The sequence below is a fragment of the Rhamphochromis longiceps genome, linkage group LG20 (genome assembly GCF_057381845.1).
Source record: "Rhamphochromis longiceps isolate RC_006_pf linkage group LG20, R_longiceps_female_GT1.1, whole genome shotgun sequence".
Classification (NCBI taxonomy): domain Eukaryota; kingdom Metazoa; phylum Chordata; class Actinopteri; order Cichliformes; family Cichlidae; genus Rhamphochromis; species Rhamphochromis longiceps.
This window is the reverse complement of record NC_140576.1, coordinates 29,924,792-29,938,658: the sequence shown is the minus strand read 5'-3', so window position 1 is coordinate 29,938,658 and position 13,867 is coordinate 29,924,792. Positions and strand designations below refer to the sequence as shown.

At 39.4% G+C, this 13,867-nt stretch overlaps 1 long non-coding RNA gene across 1 annotated transcript; it reads left to right on the top strand.

The window, feature by feature from the left end:
* The first annotated feature begins 11,531 nt into the window (after positions 1-11,531).
* On the top strand, positions 11,532-13,556 carry LOC146645589 (uncharacterized). The gene is made up of 3 exons (XR_014909118.1): positions 11,532-11,856; positions 11,990-12,635; positions 12,768-13,556. It is a non-coding gene; the product is annotated as an uncharacterized LOC146645589 (long non-coding RNA).
* The last annotated feature ends 311 nt before the right edge of the window (positions 13,557-13,867 follow it).

Sequence of the window (13,867 nt, the reverse complement as noted above, 5' to 3'; positions counted from 1 at the left end):
GGACAGTGTTTGGTTAACCCCTAGCCCCTTCATGGAGAATATTTGGTTGTTTGTTACACCGATTTAAAAAAAGAAAAAAGTTGATTTAGATTAAAACAAAAGTTAGCTCTAACCTCAGACAGGCCACCAGTAATTTGATGAATAAGTAATGTTCAGGAAGAAGTTACTCCTTTATGTACTTATCATTATAGGCCTTCATATATCTTCACGTTAATGTGATCTGTGCAGCTAATGGAAATAACATTTGTGGGGAGAGAAACACAAATTTACAAGAAACAAATAACAGAAACAGAAGTGATCTACTCATAAATGCACAAAAATCTTAGATTTTTTTTATATCTATTTTGAGATGTTACCTCATCCTAGAGCACCATAAATGCTTTTTCTTCTTTACATACAGTAGACCTAATTCTCCCACATCTGCTCTAACCCATGAAAACATCTTCAGCTGCCCGATTCTTCACTATTCTTCTGTCTGTGCTCGTCTCTTGGTGTGGTGTCTGTTAAGAAACATGTCAGCCACTATACCGTAGTTAATAGTTCTTATAAGATTTTTTATGCACTCATCATCAGAATCCGAACACTTTGTTATATACACCACCTTCTGTGGAGTCATTTGTAGTTCACACTTATTTCGATGGCACTTGACACTCTTGACTAGCTTTAATATTTGTTTGGGTAAAAGACAAATTTTATCCACTGTGTGTGTTTATTGTTTATGAACATATGTTGTGTAAATGTCTTTAAATGCATTCATTATTTATTTCACAATGAGCACGTAACTATAATAAATATTAAGCCTTATTCATCTTTGGTGCTCTGTTATGTTTTACATTGTTTGGCTGTAAAAGTGATTTCAGGTGTGACAGCAGAGTATTTTCAAATCTCACGACATTTTACGTTCATATAATTCTAATCAGAACTTGACACAACCTCCAGTTTCAGAGTGATCTTAAGCTGCTGGCTCATTTTACTTTGACATAGCTACAGTTATCACCAAAAGCCTTGAAGGTCATCTCAGGCCTCGGTGGATAAATAAAGAGCTGCAAGTCTTACTGATAGATTTGTGATTAAACAAAGTGTGCTTTCTTTGAGGCCAAGCTGAAGTTATAACCAGGTGTTCTATCTGCACAGGAGTGTCAGGAGCTAGAACTCTTAAGAGCGCCTCCTGCTGTATCCGGAAGAGTGCAGAACCCTCAACTACACATGCCGTAATACTCCCACCACCATTTATGATAGTTGATGTTTGTCCTTCAGATTAGGAGCCATTTCCTTTCCTTGACAATACTCATCTCCCCAGTATTTTGGTATGAGTTATCCTTGGTTTCATCTCTCTCCAGAGGCTCTTTTAGATGTTTTCTTCTACTCTGGCTTTCCTCAAACTGAGTATAATCAGCGGTTTGCACCTTGTTGTCAGCATTCATTAAACCTCTCTTCATTGTAGACAATGATATGCCTGCTACCATCAGAGTGTTGACAGGTTATTTTTTCTCAACCAAGGAACGATTTTTGTAATAGTGCACATTTCAGGGCTTCACTTTTATTCAGTATGATTCCATTCAAATTCTTAATATCTCTAATCCCCACCAACATGGAACTTTAGAGTAAAGACACCACGATACTGGGAGAACCAGGGAGAACCAGGCTTTGAAAAGCCACAAGTGAAAAAAAAAACCAGTCCCCATCAGCCTAAACCTGTTGTAGCTTGGCCAATAGTAATGTAGTCAAAGTCACTTGATCCAGCCCCTACTATGAGGTTTGAGTGTTGTCACATTGCCATTCAGTTTGTGGGTTACAAACAGAAAATGATACATGTATTCTTCTCATGCGTTATTGGACTGGATTATTTCAACAAACTGATGACATTTTGCCCATTAATTATTTGTATCCTCCTGTAACTTTACTGTATAAAGGGCTAAGACATCCAAAGTTTCAGGAGTCATTATAAGTCATTATAAGAAGTGTCGTGATTTGGAGAGCCCAGTGCGTGCTCCTGACACAGGGGAACCACATGCTGTCGAGGATACCTACCTTGGCACGACACGGGAAACAAGTCAAACAAACGTCACAATAAAAGCATGCTATAAAACTGTAAGAATAAAACACTTAACATTATTTAAAGATATTTTATCATCACATGTGTGTAATATGCTTAAATTTAAATACTCCCCATTTACATGATACAAACTTTAATTATGGAGTTCCACAGGGTTCAGTGCTAGGACCAATTCTGTTTACATTATACATGCTTCCCTTGGGCAGCATCATTAGAAGACATAGCATACATTTTTACTGCTGTGCAGATGACACCCAGCTCTATCCATGAAGCCAGATAACACACACCAATTAGTTAAACTGCAGGAATGTCTTAAAGACATAAAGACCTGGATGGCCGCTAACTTTCTGCTTGTAAATTCAGTTCAAACTGAGGCTATTGTAGTTAGCCGTACAAACTTTAGAAACATGGTGTCTAAACAGATTCTTACTCTGATGGCATTACCCTGGCCTCCAGTAACGCTGGGAATGCAGAAACCAAATCGAGGAAGTCTGTCCATCCCTCTTTATACACTTACACCCTCTTATTGTGTCCCCCTTATAAGACACAACAAAAGAAATCCCTCCCCCATATAAGGAGTTGTTTAAACAGATGAACTAGTGGTGGTGAACGTGCATATGGTAAATGGACTGGTTCTTATATAGCGCTTTTCTACTCTCAAAGCACTTTACAGAACTTGTGCATTCACCCATTCGCACAAGCACATTTTCTTAGTGCTTTCTAACTAACATTCAAACTCCGCATCGCAGCGCAATTTGGGGTTTTTGGCATGCAGACTAGGGGAAGCCAGCCACCCCAATATGCATATGACAGGTGTGTGTGTGCTGTGTTTAGCTGGTTAATCATATGTGGTATGGCACAACGGACTTACAGAATTCAACTACTGCATAACTGTTCTAGCACGTTTTCATCAATCTCTAAAATTAGAAACATCTAGTCTGTGATGTGAGTGATGTTAAAAAACTAGTTCATGCATTTATTGCTTCTAGGCTGGACTACTGTAATTTATTATTATTAGAATGTCCTAAAAACTCACTGCAAAGCATTCAGTTAATCCAAAATGCTGCAGCAAGAGTCCTGACAGGGACTAGAAAGAGATATTTCTCTGATATTGGCTTCTGTTCATTGGCTTCCTGTTAAATTTAAAATCCTTTCTTCCATTGTAAAGTCTTGAATAATCAGGCTCCATCTTATCTTAAAGACCTTATAGCAGCAACTGCAGGCTTACTTGTTGTTCATATGAAATTTAAATAGATTGGTTGGGAGAGCCTTTGGCTTTCAGGTCCCTCCTCTATGGAACCAGCTCCCAGTTTAAGAGACAGACATCCTCTCTACTTTCAAAATTAGGCTTCAAACTTTCCTTTTTCATAAAGTGTATAGTTAGGGCTGGATCAGGTGACCTGAATTAATTATTATTAATCTCTGGGTCTCTTCTACAGTTTGTCTTTTATTCTATCTTCCTCCCATCATCCCCAACAAGTCCCGACAGAAGGCTGCACTTCTAGAACCTCCCTTCTGGATTCCCGCCCTTTGTTAATACTACCCGAGCGTTGAATTAACCATGTTAGTGAAACCAGCTTGTCATGTAGAAATTCTGATCCTGTTAGTGTTGGCCAAATGAAACTTTCTTTAGCACTGAAAGGTTTATTACTTGAAGTTTCTTAACGCAGTCCTCTTTGGTGCCATCTGGTTACCAAAAATATGAAGTGCAGAGTTTGACTCTGCAACTTGAAACGAACTGCTTGGTTATGATTATTCACTCTGCAGAGCTGAACTGACAGCTTCTGTTTAATGTCATGTGGCAGTTTTGTGTGATATCGGGCTACATGGGTTTTTTTTGTGTAAAATGTTATATCTATTTGCTTGATACGTCATTTACGTGAATAAACTTTCCTTGTTTAAACATGGTGTGGTCTCTCTTTATTTGTGATAGTCATAGATTAAAAACAAACATTGTAAATAATAATGTACAACACACTCTTATCCTATAATCTGGGACTCTCCACCATTAACTCTGAAGACGCTTCTCAGATGAAACGTCTTCAAGAAACTTAAACAGGTCAGCCCTGAGAACCTACACGGACAACAAACTCTTACAATAGGTTGGGCGTATGCTTGCTTTTGTAATTAACCAGTGGACATACACCAATATATAATATATTATTTAGTGTATTTCTTGTGTATGTTTTTGACCTGGGGCTGGAGCTGTTGGTTCACTGCTGGCTCCATGTCTTTTTATGTCACACACTGGTTCACTCTCTCTCACACATAAAAAATAAACTACAAATCCTGCAAACACTTCAGTCCCTTAGAAACCATTGAATCAGGTATTGAAACAGTGACGAACCGAATGAAGCTTCAGACGTCACTGATCACTTGACTCTAGCCAGACAAACAAAGCCTCAACACAGTGCCTCCAAAGCACCACGCTAAAGCTTCAGCTTCAAACGGCCCATCATCCTGTTTTTCTCAGTCCCTGCAACCTACTTGTTTTCTCCTCTGCCTAGAAGTCCTGGTGTTTTTCCTAAAAGAGCATTATCCCAGAGAGAATCTGTGGAGGAAATATCTGGTCCTGCACCAACTGGACCATCACTAAGCTGCCTTAGTTTATGATGAATAAACCCATGTTTGAGTCAGCCTGCACATTGTTGCCAGGGGTTGTTTGATTGTTGGGGCTTTCTCTCTATTATTGTAGGGTCTTTACAATATAAAGGGCCTTGAGGCGACCGCTGTTGTGATTTGGCACTATGTGAATAAAACTGACTTCAGTATTTATTTCATTTATGTATTATAACACATTTGGGTTAAGCACACAGCTATTCCTTTATGTTGGTAAATGGACTGGTTCATTTTCCTGCTCTATCCGAGCACTCAAAGTGCTTTAAATGACTCGTATAATTCACTCCAACACTTACTTCTTCACAAATGCTACCAATTACACATGATGAGAGAGCAACTCCAGGGTTAGTATCCTACCCAAAGATATTTGGCAAGCCTGGAGCAGCCAGGAATCAAACCACCAACCTTCTGCCCTACTCCTGAGCTACAGCCACTCCATGTTGGACAACTTTTGTCTTGGACTAAGCTCACCATAGACAAGTTTAATCTTGGAGGAAATTTGCTGATTGGACTATTTATTCAGCAAATTCGGCATAAATGTAGCTGTTGAATCGCTCATGCATTTATTTGCTGATGTGTGCTCTCAGCTGTAACCCTGTATTTGATGCAACTGATTCAGTTTGGCACTGCCTTCTTAGAAACATGTGCGTGTGTGAGAAAAGGCTACAGTAGCAAATATTTTGCTGGAAACTTAAATAGATAATTAAACCAATTTTTTGTGGTCTTCTATTATAGAATAAATAAATAGTTAAAATTTGATTTGAATAGGTGGGTTTAAACCTCTGAGTGGATTCACTGTAGTAGAAGTAACACTCAAGACGATGTTAAAGTTTGTTCAAATGAGTCACAATGGATCTGGGACAGGCTCCAGCCCCCCGTGTCTCCCCAGAAGGGTAAGTGGAAGAGAGTGAATGGATTTAGTTACCATGGTCAGTGCTTCAGTGAACTTGCTGACCTGCAGATGGTGCAGAACAAACATCTTCAAACATTTTGATCATTTACAGGTTTGACAGTTTTTTGTGTGCTTGGCTCATGGAAACTGTTCCAAACACAGTCTGATACAAACAGTAGTAGAAGTAAAGTAAAATAGTATTATTTATTAAACAATTCAACAACTATATCAATATTTGTAGTATCTAATAATAAATAAACCTCGGTTATGCAACATTTAGCTTGAAAATGTATCATGGTATGTGCTGGAGTGGCTATAGTTTCTAATTCTGTCAGTGCTCACAATCTATTAAATATTGTTAAATTCAGAGAACTGTATTGTTACTACAGCAGGTGCTAGCAAGTACGCTTCTTTTTTCAGATAGGAGTGTGTTTGTGACCTTTTGACATCATAACACAGTAACAGTTGTTCACAGTCGGCCTGATAAGACATGGAGGGAGCGCATTCTCCTTGTAACCTGCGTCACTGACAGATAACGATATTCGGTCCCATCTCTTCCCAGGCCGCCTGTTTGATTTGATTCTCATGGTCATGAGGGAGCTGTTTTTGTGAGTGGAAGACGATTTATTTGTGACATTTTACACAGTGGACATGTGTGTGACCAACAGACATCTCACACATCTGCAGCAGTAAGAAGTGGTCACAGAAACATTGCTATACTTCAGTGGTTCTTAACCTTGTTGGAGGTACCGAACCCCACCAGTTTCATATGCGCAGTCACTGAACCCCTCTTTAGTGAAAAATAAAATATGTTTTTCAAATTCAAGACATAGATATGTTTTTTACTGGTGCACAAAATGAGCCGTGCCAAGATCGACTCACCAAACCCCTAGGGTTCAATCGAACCCAGGTTAAGAACCACTGCTATACTTGAAGAGCACAATAAAAGTTTTTTTCAGTGTTTCACTGAGCAAAATATTTTTAAAGGGTTTCAGATTTCTCTCTCTCTCTCTCTCTCTGGCTACATTTATTTATTCAAAATATTTATTGTTGTATTATGTTTTTGTCTAAACTTCTTAAAATCATACCATAATAACGAATCACTGAATTGAACTCAAATTAAATCTTTATAAACAGATATGGGCGTTAGTTTAGCTCGCTGCGATGAGCCATGTGGCTGAGAGCGACTGACCCGCGGCCTTCCTGTCTCTCCCTCTGCTCTCCTGTCAGCTCTTTGTTATCAATAAAGGCCAAAAAAACTGAAATGAGAAAAATGAACGTGGAAATTTCAAACCCAAGTCTGCTGTGTGAAATGTAGATGAACACAACTATTTTACAGCATCATACACATTTTTGTAAATATCTTATCATATCCGTTCATGTGACATCACTGAAGCTATGACACTGATATAATGTAAAGTAATCAGTGTTCAGCTTGTATAACAATGGCCTCCTCCATAACACACTGGACAAAAGCAGTTTCAGCAACAGGTTCCTTCAACCTGGCTGTCTGAGGGAACCTTACAAGAGTTTGATTCTGATAACAGTGTAAATTTGATGTCCCCTCTAAATAACTCAACACACAGACATTAATGTCTAAACCCCTGGCAAAAAAGTGAGTACACTCCTAAGTGAAAAGGTCCAAATTGTGCCCAGTTTGCCATTTTTCCTCTCCAGTGTCATGTGACTCGTTATATTATATTTCCTTTTTTATCAGAAAGAGGGACAATACCTATTAATGAACATTTTAACAAATGTAAATATGCCAGATTATAGCCTTAGGCTAATTTCCATATGTAGACCCTCTGGCAGGTTGATGTTACACACAAGTTAATAGCAACATACTGAGACACTATTTATAGACCTTGTATATAGAGACAAGGACAAAAACAGTGATCACATCATATTAGAGCAAACAATGACAACAAGAATGGACAACAGAGGACAATATAGAAAACAATAACGCGTTAGCATAACAAAACCTCAGGCGTGAATGGAGAGGAGGTGTGTTAAATTTGGTGTTATTGTTTACACTGTCTCATACTGGTCACTGGAAGTTTAACCTGGCACATCATGGTAAAGATACATCTGTTACATAAAGATGGCCTAGGCTATAAGAAGATTCCCAACAGCCTGAAACAGGATCCACTCAGGACAGGCCTCGCCATGGTCGAGCAGAGAAGCTGAGTGCACGTGCTCAGCGTCATATCCAGAGGTTGTCTTTTGAAAATAGATAGTGCTGCCAGTATTAAATGATAAATGGACTGATTCTTATATAGCACTTTTCTACTCTCATGGAGTACTCAAAGCGCTGTACAACATGCCTCATTTACCCACTCATACAAGCAGTTCCTTCTATATTTAATGGCAATCTAACCAGCATTCACACACATTCACACTCCGATGGACGCATCAGAGAGCAACTTGGGGTTAGTATCTTGCCCAAGGATACTTGGCATGCAGACTGGGGAAGCCAAGGATCAAACCACCAACCTTCCAGGTAGTAGCTCTACCAATTGAGCCACAGCCACCTCACTGCAGAGGTTGAAGAGTAGGGTGTCAGTCTGTCAGTGCACAGACCATACACCACACACTGCATCGCATGGCTGTCGTCCCAGAAAGAAGCCTCTTCTAAATATGATGAACAAGAAAGTCTGCAAACACTTTGCTGCAGACAAGCAGACCAATGACATGGATCACTGGAACTTACTTGGTTCAAAATTTCCATGATTTCCATATATTACGTTAAATTTAAATCAGATTTGTTACATCTGTTTTTGGTTTTTTAGTTTTTTATAATTGCTAAAAAAAAAAAAAGGTATTGTGCAATTTTATTTACTTTTTTTCTGGGGTGTTACAGCCCTGGTCACATTTTAAATGAGTGTGTGAGTATGTCTCTACTGTGTTCTGTGCCTTTAAGAGTCTCTACAGGTCCTCCTTCTGATTGGGGAGCTGTTTTGGGCTGTTTTTGATGGTAAGTAGTCTTGTCCACCCCTTCTGAAGAAGAAGGTATTTATTTTTTGTATGTTTTGTCTTGTTAATTAAATTAGGGAGGTGTAGTTAGTGATGGTGTGATGAAGCCCCATGAATGTGTCGAATCTTCCCGGTTAATTACTTCATTAAAAGGCAGATCACACAAAGCTCAGTTAAACAGCTCGTTTGGAAGTACTGACATCTGCTGGTCATTCGATGTACAGCAGCCAAATGTGGGCTAAATACCAGTGGATATGTAACCATGTTGTCAGTAGCAGATTACCTACATGAGGTCCTGGATATATATAAATATACATACACACCCCTAACTACCAGACTGAATTAAGATTTGTGATAGTGTTTCAAAATGCTCCTTAACTCCTGATACTATTTGGTGGCTCCATAATGTGTTTACAATCTGGTCGTTACAATCCTCAGAATCACCTCAGATCCAGTTCACATTAACCATTAACTTGTTGATCTTTGGTCACGTGATATTCTGAAGGCTGATGCGGGCCTGGACACGAGCTTCATTTGCACTCAACACAGGCCTCGGGTCTTCAGTGTCAGACGTAACATCACAAGGTGTAGTGCTTGTCTTTTGGTTTTTGTTTCACGCAGGGCTTAGGTAGCATTTCTTTGGAATACCTTCTTTTGTTTTGTTTTTGTTCGTTTGTTTGTTTGTTTTTTCTTTACCTTTGCTCACCCTTGATTTTATGCTTTCAGTTTTGGTGGGGACACCCTTGCTTACCATTGTGTTGCCCTCCTTTGCCCCTAGACAAGGACATGTCATGGGGGAAAGAAATCATACTGATGACATCAAAGTCTCACAAACTCTCAAAAAACTGTATGTATCAAATATGATACACTCAGTGTTAAGGAGTTAAGCATTTTACATTGAGTCAAGCTAGTGATTTCTCATAGATGGTAATCTGAAAGCGCTGTCTGAGCCTGCACCTGGGTCTGGTCCTGTTTTCTTGAACCAGACATGGTCCGAGCCTCTCTGTCAGAGTTTGTATTACTAGAACCCTTTTCCAGACAAGTGAAAAAAAAAACAACACTTTTGTCCTACAGGATTAATAATAATGTTTAGTAATGTTTTGCCCACCAGGGTAGTGAGTTAGTCATGACTGCAGCCACGAGATGGCAGTAATGTAAAGAATGGAAACAGTCGAGGAGCTTTATGACAGCACTGACTGAGAAGAAAGGAGAGAGAACACTTTACTTTAAATGTTTGAATTTATCTCTATTATTAGATTTGATGAGACAAGCACTGCTTTCACTGTTCATCCTAACAGAATGCCACTGGATAAAGGTATGTTTCTATTAGTTTTCATACAGTCACGGACATTGACATTAAGCATTACCCTTCATTTCAGACAGTGGATGTTGTATATAAACCACAGGAATCTTTATGATGGGTAATCTGGTTAATATCCATGAGAACATACCCGGTCTTCCTGTTTGAATTACATTCCTAAATACTCGTGTTACATTACATTTCTCCGACTCCTTTTTCCTGTAATGAAACCAGATGCATCAGGTTCAGTTCAGTTTTAACTACGGGAAGATGCTGGTCACACACTGATGGGATACATTCAGCTTTGCCAGGTCTCATTTGTTTATGATTACCATTGTCTTATTATGAAACTGAATGTGTGTTTCCTACACTTGGCTTGGATAACAGCCTCACATTTTGCACACTATCATTTTTTTCTGCTCAACACAGTACAGCAGGAGGATTTTCAACAAAGGATCATTTCCCTACAAACCAGTGTGATATGGACACTGTGAGATATGTTGACATGTACATGCACCGCGAGGGAAAAAGGTGCACGAAAGTGGCAGGCAGATGAAGACAAAACGCGGCACAATAATACTTTTACGTTTTGCAATCTACAAAGGTTTGCACTTTGAGAATCAACTTGTGAGAACTGTGACCAATGTTCATGTTTGTGGGGAAAAAAGTGTATAAAGTCCGTGGCGAGGGGCTAGTTATTCTGAGAACCCCTGCTGCAATAAATGAGGGACCACTGTCTACTCTATGATTATTATATTCAACCTGTTAACATTTACAGTTTTTTTCAGTCGCTAACAAGCGTTTGTCCAAACAGTTGTCACATTTGCAAAACTCTAAACACAATTAGCACAGGATCGGTCTGTTGTGGCCATACCATTCACACATTTCATGTCGTGTTCACCCAATATGCAGTCAGTGAACACATTTCCACAATGCTTACATTTTCTTAACAGACAAGCTATACCTCCCAACAAAATTATGGACTGTTTTTGTAGTATCTACGAATGTTAACACACAACATCCCACAATAGCAAAAACAATATTCCAAACCTTAGATACAGTATAAAAACCTCTGCTTCTGCAATGATATCAGTACAAAAACAATATCAATATCAAAAATATATCTCAGCTGATAATAAACAAACAATTGAATAATTGACACACAGCTGATTTATGTTGGGTAAATTGGGCCAACCACAGCTTCTTCCATTCTGGCTTAAACTCAGTGGGGTTTATAAGGCAAGACCTTGAGGAGTGATGTTTTTGGAAACAAAAAAAAAGACAAACACTGTAATGTCTGGTCGAGGAAGAGTAAGAGCAAGGGGCCCAGGGAGAAGAGAAGGCCCAAGGAGAGGGTAAGGTAGAGGTGTAAGAATGCGTGGTGGTGGCATTCCAAGGGCTGCAAGAACAGTAGTCAGTGATGAAATTCGTGCCACTATCATTGACGATGTAATCAACCATGGTCTTTCACTAAGAGAGGCTGGTGAAAGAGTGCAGCCCAATTTGAGGCGGTCAATGGTTGCCTCCATTATACGCATTGTAACAGGGCGGCCCTTAGCGGCTGGAAACACAGTGAGATGGACCAAGGCAAGTGTAGTGGAACAAAGTATTTATTTGCTATACAGCTCTCCTTACAACAGTTAACTTGTCGAGCTTCTTCACAGCACAAAAATCCACCTCTAATGACAACTGGCAGCCTTAAATATGTTCAGCTGTCACAGACTTAACCATTATTCCACTCTCAGGTAAATTCTTAAATCCCAACCTTCCACCACAGTATACAATATATCAATAAGAATAAATAAATACATAAATACATTTTCACATTTACATATTAATAAATATTTCACACTTAATGTTACACCAAACCCAATATTATAAAAACCCAGAAACCCAAGCACAACAAGATTCACCACACTCTCTTTACCAATGGTCTCTCCCGGAACCTTTAAATGGTGTCTGGACCCCCGGGGAAACATTTGCCCAAACACCTTGAAGAGGACACAGGCAAGAAAGGTGAGTAATCATTAACTTACAAACACTTATTTGCACCACTTTTATCCCTAGATTTCACACACACATTTGCCTTAGTTTTCCTTATTGGTAAACCTTAATCACAATCTCAATCACCATTCTTCTCTCCTGACAGACAACCACCACATTCCTTGATGAGGAGCAGCTGTGCAGGATCTGAAACGAGGCCACCAACTGATTTTAAAATTCCCAATAAATAGTCAATAAATATTTAAACTTCTTGTGTGCAAATCCATGCTTAAAGTGCAATGCTAAATAAAGTGCTTGATAAGGTGCTTTTAATAAAGTGAAAGGTGTGCTCTAAAGTGCTATACATATAATATAAATAAATGCAGTAAGGGAGTCCTCTTCCTTACACGCATCTTTCAACAAACCAACAGGTAAGTATTGCATTTTACATGGATTGTTTCTATTCTCACTTGACATGTCAATATGGTCATACAGTAATGCATATGTTGAATTTTTTGTCTTTCTAAAGAATGCAACGTCTTCCACCCTCTGGGGGAAGAGGAAAGCTCCTCAGTAATGATCAGGAGCTTGCCATTGTAGAAATGGTTACTGCAAATAATGCAATAAAACTGCGTGAAATTCAAACTAGAATTGTGGCGGACCATGAGATATTTGACAATATCGATAGAATCAGCCTCACAACCATTACGCGGACATTGTCCAAACACAGAGTGCGGATGAAGCAGCTCTACACTGTTCCCTTTGAGAGGAACAGTGAGAGGGTCAAGGAGCTACGACGACAATATGTCCAGGTATAGTGTATATTCAATCCAATGTCCAGTTCTATAAGCTTTGCACTTTGCAAGTAGGTAACCTACACAATACTAGGTTACAGTACAGTATGGTATACAGTAATAACATGACTTACATAAACTTTGTTTCAGAGAGTTATGGAATTGGAGGCCAACCAGGCCCCTCATGAATTCATATACATCGATGAGGCAGGATTCAATCTGGCCAAAAGGCGTCGACGTGGACGAAATGTAATTGGAAAAAGGGCCACAGTTGATGTGCCAGGACAGAGAGGGGCAAACATTACCATGTGTGCAGCAATTGCAAATGCAGGATTACTCCTTCACAGATGTCAGGTTGGACCCTATAATACAGAGCGCTTGCTTGCCTTTCTCAATGATCTCCACCAGCGCCTGGTTCCAGAGCAGGGTCCGGAGGGTGAAAACATGAGGACCTTTGTAATTACCTGGGACAATGTGGCTTTCCATCACTCGCAAGCAATAACAACATGGTTTGAAGTCCACCCAAGACTGGTGAGTCTCTTCCTTCCACCCTATTCACCTTTCCTCAACCCCATAGAGGAGTTCTTTTCTGCATGGAGGTGGAAGGTTTATGACTATCAGCCACATAACCAGATGTCCCTCCTTGAAGCCATGGATGCTGGCTCCAGGGACATCACAGTTGACGATTGCCAAGGGTGGATCCGACATACCAGGCGGTTTTATCCCAGGTGCATCGACTTGGATAACATCAGATGTGATGTTGATGAAAACATGTGGCCTAACCCTGAAGATCGCAGAGATTAGATGCAAATTTTTTGCCTTTTTTTAGCCCCCCTCCCCCCCTTTTTATCTTGGCTTTTTGCTGTTGTTTTTTTGTTCAGAATGCTCTTGTGTGTTTCATGGATATTTTGTTCACTGTAAGCAATACTGTAAAACTTTCTCTGTCCTATCATACCGTGTTTCTACTGTACCTCCTGTAGTAAACAGTGAAGAAACAAAAACTTGTTTGCTTTTTACTGGAATGCTTTTGAATGTGAACATTACTGTACATGTGGACATACAGTTACCAACCAAGACATTTCTGGTGTCAAAATGGTGGATTGCATGTTTCGCATGCAAATACCTGTAAAACTGAAACATAAAAGTCTATGCAGTTTTTGTAATGTCAATAATAGCCAGTATTTTGAAACCTGGTGTACTTTGATTGACTGCATGTACCTTGTGAAGTGAAAACAAGTGTTATTCTTTGA